The sequence below is a fragment of the Panicum virgatum genome, chromosome 8K, assembly GCF_016808335.1.
Source record: "Panicum virgatum strain AP13 chromosome 8K, P.virgatum_v5, whole genome shotgun sequence".
Lineage (NCBI taxonomy): Eukaryota > Viridiplantae > Streptophyta > Magnoliopsida > Poales > Poaceae > Panicum > Panicum virgatum.
In genome coordinates this window covers 54,475,790-54,497,535 of record NC_053143.1, presented here as the reverse complement: position 1 = coordinate 54,497,535, position 21,746 = coordinate 54,475,790, and the positions used below count along the sequence as shown (strand labels likewise).

Here is a 21,746-nt window from a genome sequence, read left to right as displayed (position 1 = left end):
AGGCTCGCGAGAAGCTTTTTCCCTAATTCTAGAGGTACCTTTTCCCTCGACGGGGGGACTTTAGGCTTCAACTATTCTTTTATATATCGAGCAGTGTCCTCTTCCAACTCCTCAGCGGTCTTCTCGTAGGTCAATTTTCTTTCGACCGTTTTCTGCTTCTTCTTTGAAAGTCCAGTCGCTGGGAGGGATGCTATCTTTTTCTTTCCTTTTTCTGGTGCAGGAGGAGTTGGAGTACTCGTGGCCCTTTGCGCCGGCGGAGACGGTGGTGAAGGAGTTGGTTGTGGGGACGGCGATGAGGGAGGCCGCGGAGACGGGCGATCGGTCTGCACGGGAGCCGTTGTGCTTGCAGTAAGTTTGATGTCGGCCTTGCGCCATAGAACGACCCCGTGCAGTGCGTCTCCCAATGTCTTCTCTCCATCCCCTCCAACGAAGTCGAGCTCAAGATCCTCATTGTTTCCAACTATGCGACATGTGAGGGAGGTGTAGCCAGGGGGTATCGGCCTTCCATGAATTGTAGTAGAAGAATTCAGGGGCATGGCTGACCCGTATGCGACATGAATGGATATATTCCTTGCTCGCACATGAAGCTCGCATGGTGTCGGCATGGTGACATCATCCACTGGATACCTCTGGTCATCTACCACCGTTGGCTCAATCTGGGGTTGCTATTCAGCTTGTACGTCGGGCGCCGCCGTGGATGCACAGCTGTTGCGTCGCTGAGAGGCCGGGCTTATCACAACATCCGGGTGCGACCCAGCAGTGCCCCTTTGGCTCAGAGCTAGCTGCACTACCTCATTGACCCTGGAGTCCACCTGAGATTCCAAGGACGCAACCTTCCTGTTCATCTCTTCTTGTATGGCACGGAGTTTCTCTTCCTGTTCGGCTTTGCTCTTTCGGTGAGTCTTGTAAGAGAAATCTCCGGCCCAAGCAACTTTCCATTGGACCACGCCGATGCCGCGGGCTCGTCCAGGGTGTTCCAGATTCTTTAATGCCCTTATCAGCTCATCATTCTCCCTTTGAGGCTGGAATGTTCCTTGTTGGGTCTCATCTATTGCAGCGACTAGATCGCGGGACACTTCTTGCATATGCTCGGGCACGACCAAACTTCCATCCAACTGGTTTAGTGTCACGCCATTAGCAAATAACCACCACTTGGATCTATCCGGCCAATCTCAAGTCATCGGCCTGATGCCTCTATCCATAAGGTCCTGCCCCATCTTCTTGAAAGTTGCAAAGGCAAGGGCCATCTTTTTCAAGGCACATTTCTTCACAAGTTCTCGGTCAACTCCTTTAGGAAGAGTGAACATATCCTTGAGTTCTGCCCATAGCATTTCCTTCTGATGTGCAGGCATAGCGTGTTGCTGTTCTTCGGGTTTGCTCGTTTTCCATAGTCTTGTGGTGATCGGAATTCTTGCCCGAACAATAACCCCACATTGGTTGACAAATTTTGTGCTAGCAGCCTCTGGAGCACTTGGACAGTCCTCTGCGTCCACTTCTGTGATGACCTGTCTTCCCTCCATTTTCTTGGTTGGCCAGCGTCTCCCTTTTGACTGGCTCAATGAAGTCGATGCGGAGGTCGACTAAATTACAGAAAAGATATGTTAATCGCAAAACTAATCTACCGAAGTCATCATGCATATAGTTTTAAGATTCATACTGGAACATGGTACTGTTCATTGGGTGGCGGCGCAAAGTCATCATCTTCTTCATCGGCATCTCCAGACATATTCAGGAACGAATCAGCTGTCCGAGCATCTTCTTCAGCGATTGACTGGGTGGTGTTGGCCCTCGTATCTTCATTTATTGCGTCCAACATGTATTGCCCGGTGGCCTCGTCATCACCGAAGGGGACCATCCTTAACTGAAACCGTAAAAATGTGTTAGAGTATGTGTCCATCCTTAAATGAAGCAGGAGAATTGCGTTAGTGAGTGTGTGTGAGTGAGTGTGTGTATGTGTTAGTGTGAGTGTGTGTGTATTCGAGGGTCGAGAGTCGAGGGTCGACGGTCGATAGTTTATACAATTGTGGTACGAACGGGGTCGAGGGTCGAGGGACGGCGAATGCGTTAGTGAGTTAGAGAGCGAATACGAACGGGTTCGAACTCGAGAATTAATTTGACTCAATCTAAATTACATATGCAATACAAGTACATCTAAATTACACATGTAAAAAAAAGTAATAAAATTGACATGCGTCGTCATTACTCATCGTCGTCGTCATTACTATCCGTCATTATACATTATACATTGTAAAAAAATTATACATGAAAATTCTCTAAAATTATACATGAAATTCTCTAAAATTATACATGAAATTCTCATAAATTCTCTAAAATTATATACTATATACATATATACATATATAATACAAACTAATTATACAGAAATTAATTAAATTCTATCTAATTATACATTATATAGTATATACATATACATATACATAACAAACTAATTATACTAATTATACATGAAACTAATATACATAAATTATATACTATCTAGTTATCACCAAAACAATTAAATTTTAAACTAAATAAAAATATACTATCTAGTTATCACTAAAACAATTAAATTTTAAACTAAATAAAACTAAACTATCTACTTAACAATAAAACTAAATTCTAGTGTATATATATAAGCTAAAAAACTTAAAAATGACAGTAATTGTTTTAGCTAAAGGTAAGGAAAAAAAATTCTAATGTAACAATTAAAAAAAAGACAAGGGCCGGCCGGCGGGGGAGGTGGCGCCGGCCGGTTACGCCGCACCGGGGCGAGGCGGAGCTGATGGCGGCCGCGAAGTTCGAGGGAGCGGGCCGGAGGGTACGCGTGTGCGGAGGTCGATCGAGGTGGTAGGACGGCGGCACACGTGGCTCCGGCGGCGAAGGCGCGGCGGGCGGAGGAGCCGGGGTGGCGTCGGCGTCAGCGTACATCGAGGAGGTCAGGGACGCGGCGCGTACGGCGTGGAGGACGTCAGGGATGCGGCGTGGGGCGTCGAGGAGGTCAGGACACGGCGCGGAGGGCGTCGAGGCCGGCGGCGGGCGGCCGCGCTACCGCGGGGGAGGCAGAGCACCGGCCGGCGCACGGAGGACGAGGTGCCGGGCTGGTGCAGAGGGCGGCGCAGGGACGACGGGGTGGAGAAGGCCGGAGCAGAGGGCAGTGCAGGGACGACGGGGTCGGCAGGCGAGGCTGCGGCGGCGATCGATCGAGCAGGGGTAGGGAGTTGAGGAAGATGGAGAGGGCCGGTGCTTATATGATGGAAGCCTTTGGCACCGGGTGATAAAATCACCCGGTACCTAAGGCAGCCTTAGGTACCAGTTGGGTATCCAACCGGTGCCTAAGGAATGCCTTAGGTACCGGGTGACCTCCCACCCGGTGCCTTAGGTGCCCAACGGGCGGGAACTGAAATTTCCCTTTGGGACCGGGTGGGGAACGAAAACCGGTGCCTAAGGCTTCCACGACATTTGCTTTTCCCGCTTGTTGGCGACAATCTAACTGAAATTACTCGATAGCGCAATGGTAACTCTGGGTATTTTGTTCGCCGCGGCCATGGTTCGAAACTCCTCAACCCCCTTTTTTTGGGCTAGACAGCCTTAGGTACGAGTTCATATTTCGACCCGGTACCTAGGGCTTTTCTGTTTCTTTTCTTTTCCCTTTTCTGGTTCTCTAATAAATATGTTAGTTGCCTAATAAATCTGTTAATTGCCCAATAAATCAAATATTGCTTCATGATATTCGAAAAAATATTGTACCTAATAAATCATATATTGTGTGTATGAATGAGTTAATGGCCCAACAAATTAGTTAATTGACTTATTAATAGCCCAATAAATTAGTTAATTGACTAATAAATCTAATAAATGCTTAGTAAATCAATTAATGGTCCAATAATTATATTAATAGCCTAATAAATCATTTAATCATCTAATAAATTAGTTAATTGAATAATAAATCATATAATGCCTAGTAAATAAGTTATTTGCCTAATAATTATATTAATAGCCTAATAAATCATTTAATCGTCTAATAAATTAGTTAATTGAATAATAAATCTGATAAATGCCTAGTAAATCAGTTAATTGCCCAATAAATATGATAATGTTCAAAGGAAATATTACAAGAGTTAATCATTCAGCTAATGGAATATTAACGATGGTTCGCTTTATAATCGTCCCTTCATTGTGATCATGACGTGCGTAGGGAGCCTCCTCTTGGGCTAAAAGAATACTTGTGTCAACATCCACTGTGAACGGAGTCATGTCTTCGACCTTGTTGTATTCTTCTTCATTTGTGACATCATCGACTCCTACAATTTTTCTTTTGCCTACCAGAACTATGTGGCGCTTTGGCTCATCTTCCGCAACTACAAAACTTGATTTATTTCTAGACTTATCCTTTTTCGGTTTGCTAGACATGTCCTGCACATAGAAAACTTGGGTGATATCCTTAGCTAGGACGAATGGTTCGTCTCGATAGCCAAGCTCTTTGAGGTCTACCGTTGTCATTCCGTACTAATCGATATCGACACCTTTTCCTGTGAGTTTAACCCATTGGTAACAAAATAAAGGGATCTTCAACGGCCCATAGTCGAGTTCCCAGATCTCTTCAATGTAACCAAAATATGAGTTCGTTTGGCCACTAGAGTCAGTGGCATCTATACGGACACCACTATTTTGATTGGTGCTCTTGTTATCTTGGGCTCTTATATGAAATGTATAATCATTAATTTCATATCCTTGGTACATCAGGATTGAATTTGCCGGACCCCTGGCCAGCCAAGTTAGCTGCTCATGAATTTGATCGTTGGCCATGACTTCCTTCTGCAACTAGGTGGCGAATGTATCGTTATGATGTTTTGTAATCCATGTCTCAGACTTCAAAGGGTGCATGCTTCACACAATTTGCATGTGCTCCTCCATGTATGGAGCCACCAAGGTTGATTGTTACAGAACTGTGAGATGTGCTTTGCTCAACGTGGCATGATCTGTGGCATTTATTGATTTTCTTCCAAGTGTGCCCTTTCCATTAGCCGCCCCCTCATGACGTGATACTGGAATCCCAATTGGGCAGAGTTCTTCCACATAGTCAACATAAAACTCAATGACCTCCTCTGTGACGTAACCCTTCTCAATGCTTCCTTCTGGATGAGCCCGATTATGAACGTATTTCTTTTGGACTGCAAAGTATTGTTCAAGAGGGAACATATTATTAAGGAAAATAGGACCGAGAATACCAATCTCTTTGACCCGGTGAACTAGAAGATGCATCATAATATTGAAGAATGATGGAGGAAATATCATTTCAAGACTGACTAAACTTTGGACAACATCCTCTTGTTGCCTGCTTAAACTCGATGGATCGATTGCCTTCTAAGAAATTGTGTTGACAAAGACGCATAGCTTTATGATTGTTGCTCGAACATTAGCTGGTAGAATACCTCTAAGTGCAACTGGAATCAATTGTGTCATCAACACGTGTGTAGCGAAAATGGCCTCTCATGCCATATTTCAATATAATGTTTTGGTGATTGATATAGACAACACAACACTTGGACTAATATGATTGTTAAGATGACTATTCTCAGGCTTTTAGGTTCAAGTGATGACAAAGAGAAGATAGGCGTAGCTTGGCCCGACGGGCCGCCCCTATGGGGGTCGAGGGGGAGCCGCCCCTCGCGGGTCTCAGGGCAGTGCCCTGAAACCTCTTCGGTCCAAGGGACAAGAATTGAAGAGACCGTGAAGAAATCAAGTCAAAACGAACAAGACAGAGACAATTTGCTATCACCGGTTAAACCGACGTTAGACAAATTGTACTCATCAGTGCAATGGAACTAGAAAGCTGAGACTAAGGTTTTGTGCCGGATGAACCGACGATGCCTGAAGACAACTCGTCGGTGCAATGACTTGAAGTGAAGACTGACCCAGAGGCACGGTTAAACTGACGATAAAGAAAAAGTGAGCGTCGGTGCAGTTGTCCAGAGACTCCATTTTTCGAGGGGTTTCTGAGCTTGCACTCACCGGTTAAACCAACGTTAGTTTTGAGAGCGTCGGTCGATTGATCAAGTAGCCGTTGGAGCAGTAACGGCTAAGTTGCTGGGAAAATACACTCACCGGTTAAACCGATGATGACAAGAATTGAGCATCGGTTTAACCGGTGTTAAGGGATTTCATTAGCCTTTTCCCAACGGCTAGTTTTGGATGTGTGGCTATATATACCCCCAAGGCCGGGTCATTTGAGGTTGCTGGAGACTAAGGAAGCATACAAGAGTGCTTAGTGCTTGTTTAGGCTTAGTTCTTGAGAGAACTAGCTTGAGTGAAAGCCTTGCTGCGGCAAGCATCTTGTGATCCGTCGTGTGACCCTCCGACTTGGTGTGGATAGGCAACGACACTTTGTGCGGGGGAAGAGGAGACCCCCTCCTTGGTGGAGAAGCTCCGTAGTGGATTTCGGCCGGGTGACCGAGAGAGACGGTGGCGGTGCACGAGACTCGGTGTCTTGTGGGCACTTGCCTTTGCTTGCCGGCATCGCCTTGGTGGCGTAGTGCAAGACGGTGATCGGAAGAGCCTCGGTGTCCCGTGGACGTAGGCGTTTGTGCCGAACCACGTTACATGACCGTGTCTACTCGGGAGTTTGCATCCCTCTTGCACTTACCTCTTTACTTACCATATTACGTTTCTGTATTTTCTTTATCTTGCATACCTTTACTTTCCTAGTTAGTTTGTTTAGGATTGGCTATAGGTTGCAAGTATTTTGGGCTAAGTAGAGAATAGTAAAGATAAACCTTAGTCATAACTAGCATGTATAGGACGTGTTAGGTTTATCTTATGCAAGTAGTTTGAGCCCTAGGTTAAAAAGCAATTAGCGGCCCTATTCACCCCCTCTCCCTCTAGGGTCGGACACCCCGGTGATCCTTACAACGTGACAGTCATGGGACTTTATGTGTGCGAATTTCTTCTCTTCCAAGTTTAGTAGCCTCTTTATATTCGAAGAGTAGCCTGATGGGACCTTGATACTGTTCAAACAGTCGAACATACTTTGGTTCTCTTCCTTACTAAGAGTGTAGCACGCAGGACCTAGGTAATGACGTCCTTTATCCCTTTTTTTGGATGTAGGGCGGCCCGTTGTTTCATACGTTGAAGATCTTGCCGCGCTTCCAATGTATCCTTTGGCTTACCGTAGACACCAAGGAAGCCTAGAAGGTTTACACAAAGATTCTTTGTTAGGTGCATCACATCAATTGCGTGGCGGACGTCTAAAACTTCCCTATAAGGTAACTCCCAAAAAATACTCTTCTTCTTCCACATAGGTGCACGTCCGTCATCACTCTACACTGATCTGCTGCCTGGTCCTTTTCCGAATACTACTTTTATATCTTTGACCATTTCAAACACCATTTTCCCACAATGGTGCCTAGGCTTGGTACGATGATCTGCCTTTCCATCGTAGTGAGCATGCCTCCTCCTTAATGGGTGCTTGATTGAAAGAAATCGACGATGACCCATATGCATGATCTTCCTACAGTGTTTGAGGTACGTGCTGTCGGTTTCTTCTAAATAATGGGTGCATGCCCTATAACCCTTATTGGAATGTCCGGAGAGATTGCTTATTGCTGGCCAATCGTTGGTGGTTACGAAAAGCAATGCATAAAGGTTAAAATGTTCCTCTGTGTGTGCATCTCACATACGAACATCCTCCTCTTTCCACAATAATAGAAGATCCTCAATCAGTGGTTTCAGATACACATCTATATCGTTACCGGGTTGCTTCGGGCCAGGGATAAGCACCGGCATCATAATGAATTTCCGCTTCATACACAACCAGGGAGGAAGGTTGTATATATAGAGTGTCATAGGCCAGGTACTATGGCCACTGCTCTGCCCACCGAAAGGATTCATGCCATCCGTACTTAAGCTGAACCTTATATTCCTCGCATCATTTGCAAATGTTGGGAATATTCTGTCCACTTTTCTCCACTGCGACCCATCAGCGGGGTGTCTCAACATATTGTCTTGCTTACATTCTTCTTTGTGCCATCGCATCAATTTAGCATTCGTTTTGTTCATGAACAAACGTTTCAGACGTGGTATTAGAGGGAAATACCACATCACCTTGGCAGGCACCCTCTTCTTGACACGCATCCCCTCAACACCGACTGGATAATCTCGAGTGATCTTATACCGGCATGCGTTGCATACAGGGCATGAATCTAAATTTTCATATTCACCTCGATATAGGATGCAGTCATTAAGACAAGCATGTATCTTCTGTGCCTCTAATCCTAAAGGACAACCAACTTTTTTTGCCTCGTATGTTGTCTCCGGCAAGGTGTTACCCTCAGGGAGTAAGTTCCTCGAATCCCTTTCAGAAAAACCATTTGATTCCTTCTATTGCAACAATTCCAATGTGGTACCCAACTTCTTTTGGCCTTGTTTGCAATCTGGGTACAACAATATTCTGTAGTCCTCCAACATACGCTTCAGATCTCTCGATTCCTTTTATGTTTGGCAAACTTCCTTAGCTTCATGCAGCATCTGACCAAGATCATCTTCTACAACGTATCCTTCAGTATCTTCTTCAGGCTCACCCATTGCAGTGTCATTGAAAAAGACATTATAATTGGCTGCAAAGTTAGGAATCCTGTTCTCCTCTTTCTCCATGCTTGGTCCAAACATAGTAGTTCGGCATGAAACCACTATTGAACAAGTGACTGTGGATGGTTCTTGATGATGAGTAATCCTTCTCATTCTTACAGAATTTGCATGGACAACGAACGAAACCGCCATATTTGTGTTTCTCGGCCGCTTCTATGAATTCATGCACGCCATCAATGAACTCCTTTGAACGCTGGTCGGTCATGTACATCCATTGCTAACTCATCTGGGTCCACAATACATTTATATACATCATTGTAGTGTACAAATAGTTCATTCATACTACCAATTTATAACTAACATTGAATACGCTATTAATAAAACTTAACTACAAAATTATAACGATGCATATGGCCTTCTGACTCCATGACCGTGTAAAAACTTTATTTCTCTATATGGAACTTTATATTTTTTACAAGAAACGACACATGTGGCCTTCTGGCTGCATGACTGGGTAAAAAACTTTATTTCTATATATGGACCGTGGTTTGTTTGCCTAGAGCCTTGAGGATTTGGGATCATCGTCTGTGCAATGATTCTCTTTGGCACAGTAATTCTGACTGTATTAATGGCAGTGGCACGATAATGTTTTTTTCTTGTAGATGCGCACGCTGCAGTGCAGCAGCGGTAGGACTAGCTGAGCTGCGGGTCTCGAATTGGCACAGCATGCATCTCGAATGTGGAATCTTGTAAAGTTTTGGAATTTTGAAGGGAACTAAATAAAGCCCCCCTGCATATGTAATTGATAATATTTCTATACAAAATTTGAATTCAAATATATAATTGATAATACATATAACTATAATAAATAGATACTATTCACTTATCAAATAAATTGATAAAACATATAAATATAATAATTTGATAGTATTCACATATCAAATAAATTGATAACGCATATAACTACAATAAGATGCTATAAATAAAAATAATTATCACATGTATAAATTAAATTAAATGATAACTGCTTCTAAAAACCAATTGCTAAGTTATGGAGAAAAATAACTAACTTTTTTTGAAAAAAAACAAAAAATCGCCCCCCTCCACTCACTCAGCTGCCATGAACAGTGAGTTTACGGCAGCTTGGAGGGGGGAGGGGTTGGGGTATTTATAGGCGTGGGCCAAAGGCACCGATTGGTGCTCAACAACTGGTGCCAAACAATAAGCTTAGGCACCGGTTGAAGTTACCAACCGCTGCCTTTGTGGTGGACACGTGGCGGCACCGGGTCATGGCAAAACCCGGTGCCATTGTCCGCTCTTTAGGCACCGGTTGGTGCCACCAACCGGTGCCTATACTGGGGTTTTGGTATAACCCGGTACCAAATCTTTTACCTTTGATCGCCGCTGGCCAAAGGTACCAGCTGCTTTTACAGCCGGTACTGATGCGTGGCATTAGTACCGGTTGCAACAACAGCTGGTACCTTTGGCCAGGACCTTTGGCCCATTTTCTAGTAGTGTACGTACATATTTGTGTGAAGAATCATATGAATCTAATATTTTCCCTGCAAGACGTACACAAATGCTGTACATGCCATAATAATCATTATTTCCATGAAGAAAAGGCATGCAATTTGCCTTTTTGAAGGACTTGAAATTTTTCCGAACCGGCCAGAGAATTATCAACCGCTCAATTTCCCCTTATCTTCTTTTTTTTTAGGAAATCTACGGCAGCTCTGGGGTTTCCTGAACTTTATTGCATTTAGAAGACAAATTTACAAGGTGATTTACAGGGGGGCACAAAAGGCCCTACAGAAAGGGGATAACGGGAAGAACGTGATCTAACTATCTACCTAAAAGCTAAGATAAAATTACATTTAAACAGGGAAAAAATTACACCAAGTTTCCAGCTTTAACCGGTCCACCGGGGATGTGCATCTATTTGACTATAGCAAGAGATATTCACTGCAACGCCTAGAGATCGTCAGATTGGTTTCATCCTCATGCCGGAAATAAAATCTTTGTATTTCTACAATATTCCAAAGGATACAGGTGAGGACCGTACTGCAAACCCGGGAATTACTCTCTAAGAGGAGACTTGTGTGTGGTGGACGCTGCATGCCTCGATTTTCTGTTAACTTGCAGACTAAGTATGCGGGTAGCAAGGGTGGAGACTGAAAATAAAGAAATTAAAGATTTGCTTGCAAGAAAATCCTGCATGCCTGCTGGCACCATCTCACCACATATAGGATCGATGATATCTTAAGGATCAGGCATATATATCTCCAACAGTTTCACCATGCATCTCACCAGCTAGGATATCTTTGAGTCATTGGCAGGAAATAATTAAAATCCTTGGATCAGTAGTTGATTCTATCTTTGGATGATATCGATCAGCATCTCTCTCTCCAACAGATCAGCATGAAGCCACCATCCTTCTCTCTATATAAACAGAGACGTACGACTGCTGCAATGTGCCGCCCGAGACACGATTGGAACAAACAAAGCCACCGTAGGTGTAGATCGACGACGATGGCCGCCCATAAGTTCCATTCCACCACCACCTTCAAGGCGGTCGTCGTCCTCGCCATCGCCGCGCTCCTGTTTGCCTCCACCGGTGATCAATATTCTCCCCTAGCTTCTCGAGCGATCTCCCCCCCTGATCGACGATCTGTCTTCGGATTTAGTATCCAACGAAGAACACTGTGGGTACTGATGATGCATGCATGTATGCAGGCTACGCAGCAGAGGCAACGCGGCCGGCGGACAATGGCTTCGACGCGCCGCCGCCGTACGTGCACCAAGAGCCTTGGAGAAGGAGAGACCTGCGGCGACTGGTGCCGCAACCTCGGCTACTCTGAGAGAAGCTACGCCAACAACGTCTGCTGCTGCGGTTCTAGACTACGACCTCCGCAAGCTGCGGCCTGAGACGAATCTAGCTAGCGAATAATAATAGCTGTGATGAGATTCTTTCTTAATTTTTCGCCTATACATGATCGATTCGTACGTATGCCTAGCCGGCGGCACTCGTCCGGCAGCCTTGTCGCCCATGTCCCGCCGGTGCGCACGCCGACGGCGAGCGTGTACACCGGGTTGCATTGACGGTCTTGTGGACGAACAGATTGAGCGAGTCGAGGGTACAGGCACACGCGGCACGCCAAGCCAGTGGAACAAAGACGTATGTAGAAGTCTCGCCTGGAAGGCCGCGCGCGGCAGTGAGGAACGTGCGGTCGCCGTTATGGCATGTCGATCGTACAGCGCTAGTTTGCCGGCGGCGACGGGCACCACCGGGACGACCATGGGATCCGGCGGCCCACGTGTGCGCTGCAGCCACACGCCTGCTTCGTCGCCTTGGCGCCACGGCCGGAGCCTCACCCTCGTCTGACGTTTTGAGATGGCAGCCCACGCCCCCCCCCCCCTGCTGATGCTGAAGGGCGCCGCGGATCGGGGACGGAGACCGCCGCTGGCAAAGGGACCGGCTGCTCTGCGCCTGACGAGGAAGACGGACGCTGCGACGCTCCGAATCTCAGCCGCACAAGTCGCATCGGACGGACGATTCGAGCCCAGGGGTGGACGGTATTTGAAATACCGTCCACCCGGTCGGTCGGTATCTCAATCAACACCGTCCGCATATTCTCATGGCGTCCCTAGCTTCCGTCTCCTTCCTCTTGAGCACCTCGGAGTCTCGTCCATCCTCTTGCATCATCGAGCCACCGCTACGCACCTCAGCTCCTGCGCGACCGGAGGCAAGCTGGCAGATGGAGGCGGAGGGACCGGGGCCGACCGCGACAGGGTGCTGGGCGCGGCGACACGACGGCCGGCGTGGAAGGCGTGGCGCGCGCACGAAGCTCTCTCAAGATGCGAGCTCCTCTTGGGTCGCCATCCATCCCATGCCCTGCCGGAGATGCGCCGCCTCGCTATAGTCCCTCCCCGCCGTCAGCCGTCTGTCTCAACTCTGAAGTCTGAACAATCTGGCCCGTGATGCTCATCTATCCTCGCTCTCGGCGTTCTCGCCGCGCGCAGGCCTCGCGCGCGTGCGCAGCCACCAGAGGCCACACGTGGTCTCCCCGAAGGGTCGCATGGCGAACAGCGCGGCGACGGCGGCGCTGACGAGGGCGGCTGCAGTGGCCAGTAGGCGGTCGCCAGTCGGCGGAGGGGCCGGGGCCGACGGCGACTGGGTGCTGGGCGCAGCAACGCGACGGCCGGCATGGCAGGCCTGGCGCGCGCCGCGCACGAAGCTCTCACAAGCAAGACGCCATCTCCTCTTCTTCACTCCATCCCATGAGACCCGGCGGGAGATGCGCCGCCGCGCGCCTCTAGTTCCGGCCGTCCAAGTCCGCCACGGCCGGAGCCTCACCCTCACCCTCGTCTGACGTTCTGAGACGGCAGCCCACCGTAGCCACCGGCGACGGCGACGGAGCCTCGCCCCCCGGCCCGCCTGCTGATGGCTGATGCTGAAGGGCGCCGCGGATCGGGGACGGAGACCGTCGCTGGCAAAGGGATCGGCTGCTCTGCGCCTGACGAGGAAGACGGACGCTGCCACGCTCCAAATCATCAACCGCACAAGTCGCATCGGATGGACGATACGAGCCCAGGGGCGGACGGTATATGAAATACCGTCCACCCGGTCGGTCGGTATCTCAATCAAACACCGTCCGCCCTTTGGAGCGCGGCTCGCCGGAGCGCCGCCGCATATACCCATGGCGTCCCTAGCTTCCGTCTCCATCCTCCGCACCTCGGAGCCTCGTCCTCTTGCATCGAGCTACCGGCCGCTACGCTCCTCAGCTCCTGCGCCTGGCGTGTGCCGTGTGGTGTGGCAGCCTGGCCGCCGGAGGCGGAGTAGCCGCACCCCCCCCCCCCCCCCCCCCCCCCCCGCTCCGCGACCGTGTGCTGGGCGCGGCGACGCGACGGCCGGCATGGCAGGCGTGGCGCGCGCACGAAGCTCTTTCAAGACGCGAGCTCCTCTTCTTCACTCCATCCCATGAGACCCGGCGGGAGATGCGCCGCGCGCCTCTAGTTGCCGTCCAAGTCTGAACAACTCTGGCGGTAGTCTGGCCCGTGTTCTGCATCCTGTCGCCGTTCTCGCCGCGCGCGTGCGCAGCCACCAGGGACCTGCTGACCGCGCGTCGCCGCCCTGTATGTGTTGAAGACGGCAAGACGTACGCAGCCGCAAGGAACACTGACGATGAGGGCGGCGCTGCAGTGGCCAGTCGGTGGCCGGTCGCCAGTGTCCGTCGGCAATCGACGTTGGCGATGTGCATCCCTTGCAGGGGTTGTTGCCGTGCATCCCTCTGTTTTGGCGAAACCTCTTCCCAATATAGAAGAACATGTTTCGGCGGAACGGTGGACCTGCTGGACTTGCTTCCGCATTGCTCACATATGCATGGTGTCCACGCACTGCCTGTGCCATCTTTCCAATAATTTTCCATCAGTCGCACCTTGAAAGGTTACCATAGCATTTTGTTTGATTTCTTCATTCCTAGCCACAGAATTATTCTTACTAAGTATCAGGATTTGTTTCTCTGTCGAATACGGAGTCGCGCATCATTATATTAAGAAGAGAATAAAAATTTGTTTACAACCCCGCAAGACAAAGAGATCACGGAACACAATAGGCACTAATCTAGTGCTAAAAAGCAAACAACACCCCTCTACAGATTACTCGCACTTAAAACAACCCAAGCAACACGCATGCAGATTTCACGTGCATACTTGTAGGTTTTGGCGTGATCTACAACTTTGTAGCGAGGGATCGTGCGAGGGACAGAGGTAGCAGGTATATATGAGTTCGAAGACTAGATATAAAATATCTCATTCGCCCATATTTCACATGGCAATGTGACTTCTACCTTAATATTCGTCGGCAGGGATACTCATATCTATGCGTGATCCGTGTTGGTTGGTTGGTGGTGTTACCCGCACGCAGCAGCAGAGGAGGTGCGCATGGTCCGTGTTGACAGGAAGGTGCAGAGGAGCCAAGGGTCCTGGAGGTCTTGAGCTGGCGCTCATGGTACAGTGGTGTTCCCGGTGACGGCTGGGCGGATGTTGTTGCTTTTAGAGCGGTTTCAGATATCTGAGTCCTTGGCAAAGGAGTGTGAGGTAGTGGCAGAGGCGAGGCCCCCACGCCGAGTATCCAGGATCAGTGTTTTTCATCGGCACTGCGATGGGAGTGTTCTGCTGAAGCACCACTAGAGCAGGGGGATCGGCGATCGTGTGTGCGCGGCTTGAGGGTGATAGTTCCTTGGTGGAGGAGTTCGAGTTGTCGCTCTGGCTTGCTACGACCCGCAACTTCGGCGTGGCACAGTGTTGGAGACGACGGCACAGTTTGCGGTGGCTTACTTTCGACTCCTCTCCCTGGTTGTGGCGGTGTAGCATTTTATTGTGTGAGTTGTGTGCGTTGTTTGTGTGGTGGCGGTGTTCACTTCGGCGTGGAATGTACAATTACTTTCTTCTTAAATGACAGAGTAGTGCTCCTCCTATCTTTCAAAAAAAAATAGTGTGTGTCACCCTCAATGTATTGTTACCAATTTATAATGCACGTCATGCCTATCCTAATGTCGAATTAGATCGTGTTCTCCTTCAACTGCGCAGACATGTTTGGTGAGTCATTTTAATTCAATTGTGAATGCATCTTGGTTTCATATAATCAAGTTATTGTTCTGTGTTATCAAGAAGTGTGTCCCATAGAATTTCACCAGACACAAAATGGAACAATCACATCAATAATTAAGCCCTTGGGAATCAGTTGTACGGGCACCTAAAGGTGCAGAGTTACCGAACCATTGCTTTTAATGTGATTAGTATAAAAACAACAATGTTATACATAGCACAAGATAACGATAATTATCCATCGAATTCCAAATTGGCAAACTTAATCTCTGGGTAGTAGACTGAAAACACTGGGTTCCCATCAAATTTCCATTCGCGAAACGCCGTCTTTGCTTTGATGGCACTATCGATATCTGCATATTCAAAGAACACCTATGACAGAAAACTCATTCATCAGAAAATCATTCGCCATCATGCAAATCAACAAGTGTTCAACTGTCCGTGCAACACAAGGCTAGCTCACCTTTCCAACTCCAGCAACCAGCTGTCCACTCGAGTCAGGACGTGGGATGACAACTTTTACCAGATTACCTGACAAAAGGAAGATTATACTCTTTGTGATCAGACACACAAATGCGGTCAGGCCCTTTCAAACCTTCTGCAGATCCTGGTGTCCAGCCAACCGCAGCAAGATTCAGACAGCGGCTCGGCATGCTTGGGCCCAGGGCAGCTGCCTCGGAAGGCTTGTAGCCTGGTGGCCTTCTAATCTTCAGTGGCACCCCTTCAAACAAAATGCCATCCAGAGCCATGGCATTGCTTGCTTCCTCAGTCAGTCTCATTTCCACAAGAGCAAATCCGCGGTCATGGTTCATGTCGACGTCAACGACAGCATCTCCAGGACCAGCTGTGTTTCCTCCAATAGCAGCCATGGCTTGATTAAAGAAAATTGCAACTGTCTGCAGGTAACAAAACCAATAATTTAACCAACAGTACCAAACTACTCATGTGTATCATAAGTGCGTGTAATGCCAGTTTATAGATACACGTGTGGTTTTCTTTTGAGGTTGTGTGAAGTGTAGGATAGGCAGTTGAATAACTGATTTAAGAGTACGAACCTGTTCATTAGCAGAGGGGGGGAGGCCACCAACACTAACACGCCGAGCATAACGAGTATCCTGAGAGGTAAAAAGATGTTGGCCGGCATATAGGATTTAAAAAAAATACTTGTAGAGTGCAGCATCAAACTATTTACAAAACGAATCCATACCTCTAGATGCCTTGCGAGTGAATTGTTAACAAAAGGATCGAACTGTTTCAGACAAATGAATATGGTTAGAAGGCAAATAATAAAGCAATTGAGTGCAGGCATGATAAACACACAAAAAAAAACTTGCGAAAGGCGAAGCAAGGCTCCTTCAATATCACAGACAACAGCGAAAACTATACATTTGCAGGTTACAAATCTATCAATGGTTCACATGCACCAAACTATTTAGAAAAGGAACCCATACCAGTTGAGTCATAGCTTGTTCCTGGATGAAGAAGGGATAATCGAACTGATTCAGAAAAAAAATGAATATTGTAACGTGAATGCTAATGTTCCATCCATCAACCATATTGTAACGTTACAAACTTTTCAGTGATACAGAACCACATTAATTTATTGTTTGCAATAATTGTTCTCAAACACTATAAAAAAACACACCTGTTCTTCATCAGTCGTCGCTTGTGGCTGGATGCTAAGGCGATTGAGCTGGTTCAAGAAAAAGATTATGGTTAAAATACAACAAGTAATGCATGCAGTCGATCCAGACGAATAGCAACAGAACAGTCCCCTCCGGCCAGCGGACCAACACCAAAAGAGAGCAAGCATAGAGGAACAAGGCGCTAGCTAGGGATTACTACTGATACCTCGCGGCGGATGCCCTCGACGCCGTGGTCCACATCGCCGCCGCCCATCGTTCTCGCAACCTGATCGTCGCTCGTGCTCTCGTGCCCTGCCTGGGGTTGGAGGTTTTGGGGGGGATTCGTTCGACTCGTCGTGATCTTTCTACTGATGGCGAAGCCTCCCCTCCGTGTTCGTTTCGGTTGCGGATCCCTTTTCCTTTATTTCGAAATCGGCCGGAGAAGTTTGTTTTTTCCGTAGCTGGGCTTCGCCGCGGCAGGAACGTTGAATCGGATGGCCCAGCCGGCATGAGAAGCAAGCCCAACCAAGTAGGCCGAGCAAGAAAAGAAGGCGTTTTTTTAATATATTTTTTACGATCATTTTTTACAGAAATATATTTTCGGTTTCACAATTTACAGGTTTATACCGCTACCGCACAGCAGCCTCCGTGTTCGTTTCGGTTGCGGATCCCTTTTCCTTTATTTCGAAATCGGCCGGAGAAGTTTGTTTTTTCCGTAGCTGGGCTTCGCCGCGGCAGGAACGGCAGGAACGTTGAATCGGATGGCCCAGCCGGCATGAGAAGCAAGCCCAACCAAGTAGGCCGAGCAAGAAAAGAAGGCGTTTTTTTAATATATTTTTTACGATCATTTTTTACAGAAATATATTTTCGGTTTCACAATTTATAGGTTTATACCGCTACCGCACGGCAGGGGGCCGGCCGCTCCGTCTGCGGAGTGGCCGGCCCCCTGCCGCCACCCTGCCGGGCAGTAGGGGTCTATTTGTAATTAAAATTTATGTTTTATCGCATGGAGGCCCCTACCGTCCGGCAGGGGGCGGCAGGCTCCCCCCAATATAAAAGCCGAGGTCCCCCCACACCTGCATTTGCAGTCACAAGTCACACGATTTTTTCACGCGTAAATGCGCGTGTGCGGTCGCGAGGATTCGAACCCATGACCTCCAGCCTCGCGCGTAGCTTCTTTACCATCCCACCTATGCACCAGATGTGATTGGGTAGAAGATGCATTCCATTTGAAGTAACCCATAGAGAGCCATTTAGTACCGGCCCAAGACACCGGCCGGTACTAAATGTCGTCTTTTAGTACTGACCGGTGTCTTGGGCCGGTACTAAATGGTCGCGCCATTTTAGTACCGTTAGTGCAGATTGTTGTGCATGGTATGTAGGTACATATTAAGGCTTACCCCAACGCATGTGTTTGTTACTTTTCAAATTTAGTAGCTGCTACTATTTATTCCAAAATACAGGTCATTTTATGTAACACCCGTAAATTCAAATCAGGAACCCAAATAAATTTAATTAGATTTATTGTAGGTTTGATAAGGTTTTATTTAATTTATCTTGAATTTAGAGCATTTGTCGGGAATTAAATAAATTATTTAGCCATAAAATAAATATAAGGAAAATAGGTTTGATTATTTCATGCTGGTTTGCATCTTTTATTGCTTGTGGTTCAGTTTGAATTCAAATCCTTAAGTTTGAATTTAAATTGAATATGTTTGAATTGTTTTCAGAAAATGTAAAACATTTCTTTTTCCCCTAAACCATTTCAGCCCAGCCAGCTCAACGCCCATCTCTTTTTCCTTTTCTTCTCGCAGCCCAGAAACCTCCGCCGCCGGCCCAATCTCCTCTCTTCTGGCCCAACCCGGCGCCCCCCTTTCGTTTTCCTTCCTGCCACCGACAGGCGGGCCCCACCTGTCGGGGCCTTCCTCTTCCCTGTGCTCGCGCTGGACTCTGGAGTCCGACCCGAAGCCGCCGTCTCCGCCTTCCATCCTAGGTGCCGCCTAGGGGCCTTGTCCGCCCTATTTAAGGCGCCGTCCCGCACCCCGTGAACCCATCGAACCGAGCCACAGCCGTCTCGCCTCGCGAAACCCTAGCTTCCGCCGCCGCTTTTGTTGCGAACTCGGAGCTCTGCGCCGCCGTTCCATCGCGTCCTCGTCGTGCTTGAGCCGCCCCGGAGATTCGCGTCGAGGTAGATTGTTGTGCATGGTATGTAGGTACATATTAAGGCTTACCCCAACGCATGTGTTTGTTACTTTTCAAATTTAGTAGCTGCTACTCTTTATTCCAAAATACAGGTCATTTTAGTTCTATCTGAGCCAAATATTTTAAATCTTTACCAAATATATTAACATTTGTAATACCAACCAAACCCACTAATAATACACATTCAGTAGTGGATTTAATTAACAAAAATGATACTCTTTAATTCATCTATAGGTGTTGGCACAATTTTCTATAAAATTGGTCAACAGATTGATAAGTTTGACTTAATAAAAAATAAAACAATCTCCATTAATTGAGATGGAAGCCGTATGTATCATGGGTATGCATACTACCGTCAGGGGAGAAACGCTAAGTTTGCAATCTAGCTATTAATTAAGGTTCTACTAATCATCATATACGTAGTTTCATAAAATGAGGAAAACACCATGTAAATGGGTGCTCCCTCCATTCCGGATTATCGATCTCTTCGTTCTAAATTATAGGTTATTTTGATTTTTTTTCATATATATAATTTTAATTATGTATCCAGACGTAGCATTATTTATCTAGTATATGTATTGTAAAAACTATTAATCTAGAAAAATCGGAACAACTTATAATTCGAAACGTGGAGAGTAGTATATATGTTTCAAGTACATCGTTTATTTTTTGTGGTAGATGGCTAAACGGTCCTCTGTTGGGAAATTCAAGCAAGCATTCTAAAGATCAAGCATCAGTAGAAGAGCCCGGGCGCATGAACGAGCGCGACACAACAAAGCATCGAAGAGGAAGAAATCCATCGGCTACGTATGTACCTTGTTCAGCTCGGCCTTGATGAGTGATGACGACGCCGTCGGAGCTGTAGAGCCAGCGCGGGGTAATGTTCTCCACCGGCGGCAACCGGCGCATCAACTGGGGCTGCTGCTTCCCGAGGAGCTCGTGCGGGAACGACGAGGAAGGTCGCCGGAGCACGCTGCCGGCCAACCGGCGGAGCACCGCCGCTGCCGCCATGCTTACTGCTGCCCTGCCAGATAATGTAGCTAGGGGGCCAGCCATCTCGTGCATAAATAGGAGCACGACCGATCAAACTTGATTGGAGTGGTGACGGGGTTGGGGTCGGGGTCGGGGTCGGATAACGTCGTCTTTAGGTATCCGATCGGATCGAGTCGTCAGCGCGTCCTGGCCGCCGGTTGGAGAACTACGTATATCATCTCGACGCACAGCCAGAAAAAGAAAGGCGCCAAAGGAATGATGGAGCAACAAATGATCTAGCTGAGCTGCTATATGAAACTCAGATACTTTAAGCTCTACCTCCAGCACATGCCATACGAGGGTACCACATCTGCTTAAGAGACCTCGAAAATGGCAGATCATCTCCAAAATATAACCACAGCAATGCCAAATTCCATGGGGGTTTGTTTGTCTACAAGTGTTAAGGACATTTAGTGATCGAGGCTCAACTGCATGCTGCTGGCTTCGCCAGCTCCTGAACACAGATCAGTGGCTGTCACTCTGATCTTCCGCTTCATCGATGAGTTACCTGCAGCACTTGGACAAGAAGCAAGAGATCAACAGATTGTCTCGAGAAATAAACCAGAGACCATAGCTAGAATATGTATATATGGCATCAACGTATCTCCTAAACATTTTAATTCGCTGCAAACCTGCAACAGTTCAAATACACACTGAATAAATTTAAAAAAATGCAACCACGGCGCTTGTTCATCCAAACAAAACATGGGCAGAACCAATAAATCAATATTCCAAGATGCAAAACCAGTCAGCACATTTTCTCTGAAATTGCTGAAGATCTCGTTACGTGGGTTGGAGCAGGGCTGGATATCGAGCCAGTTGGCTCGGCTCGGCCCAGCTCGAGCTGGCTCGGCTCAACTCGTAGAGGACAGGAGGCAGGCCACAGCCAGCGATAAGGCGGACGAGCCCGTCCAAATGTTAATGAATGGTAAGATTTTCTAACGATCCCAGCTGAGTCAATAATGAGTCGTGCCGTGTCGGGCAAGCTAGCGTGCCACGAGTTTCTTTATCCAGTTCTAATTGGAGCCATGCAGCAACTCTAGTCTGAACCATTTACGTACTCAGGCTCCAGATCTAACTTAAAGTTTGCAATCAAAGCATCAAAAGTTCAAAAGACAAATTCAGAAGAAATATTAAAAAACACAGACCTCTTTGATTTGCAGGTCCATCGCCTCTTTGAAAAGCCCAACTTTCTTGTACAGAACCTTCAGTATGTATCTCCACTGATCATACTGAAAGTTTTGATATTCAAGGTAATTTCCAATGTGAGCAGCGCTCTGAAAAAAAATACAGCATATGGAAATTGGAACTAAGCATACATGTTTGAGAAATGTAGGGCAACTCTGGGGTTGCCTGAACTTTATTGCATTTAGAAGACAAATTTACAAGGTGATTTACTGGGGGCACAAAAGGCCCTACAGAAAGGGGATAACGGGAAGAAGGTGATCTAACTATCTACCCAAAAGCTAAGATAAAATTACATTTAAATAGGGAAAAAACTACACCAAGTTTCCAGCTTTAACCGGTCCACCGGGGATGTGCATCTATTTGACTATAGTGAGAGATCTTCACTGCAACGCCTAGAGATCGTCAGATTGGTTTCATCCTCATGCCGGAAATAAAATCTTTGTATTTCTACAATATTTCCAAATATTCCAAAGGATACAGGTGAGGACCGTACTGCAAACCCGGGAATTA

The 21,746-nt window shown here is 47.2% G+C and overlaps 1 long non-coding RNA gene across 1 annotated transcript; it reads right to left on the bottom strand.

Annotated features, from left to right (window-relative positions):
• Positions 1-20,386: 20,386 nt before the first annotated feature.
• Positions 20,387-21,348, bottom strand: LOC120646415. Its single transcript, XR_005664422.1, has 2 exons — positions 21,197-21,348; positions 20,387-20,556 (listed from the first exon to the last, which is right to left on the bottom strand). It is a non-coding gene; the product is annotated as an uncharacterized LOC120646415 (long non-coding RNA).
• Between the last annotated feature and the right edge of the window lie 398 nt (positions 21,349-21,746).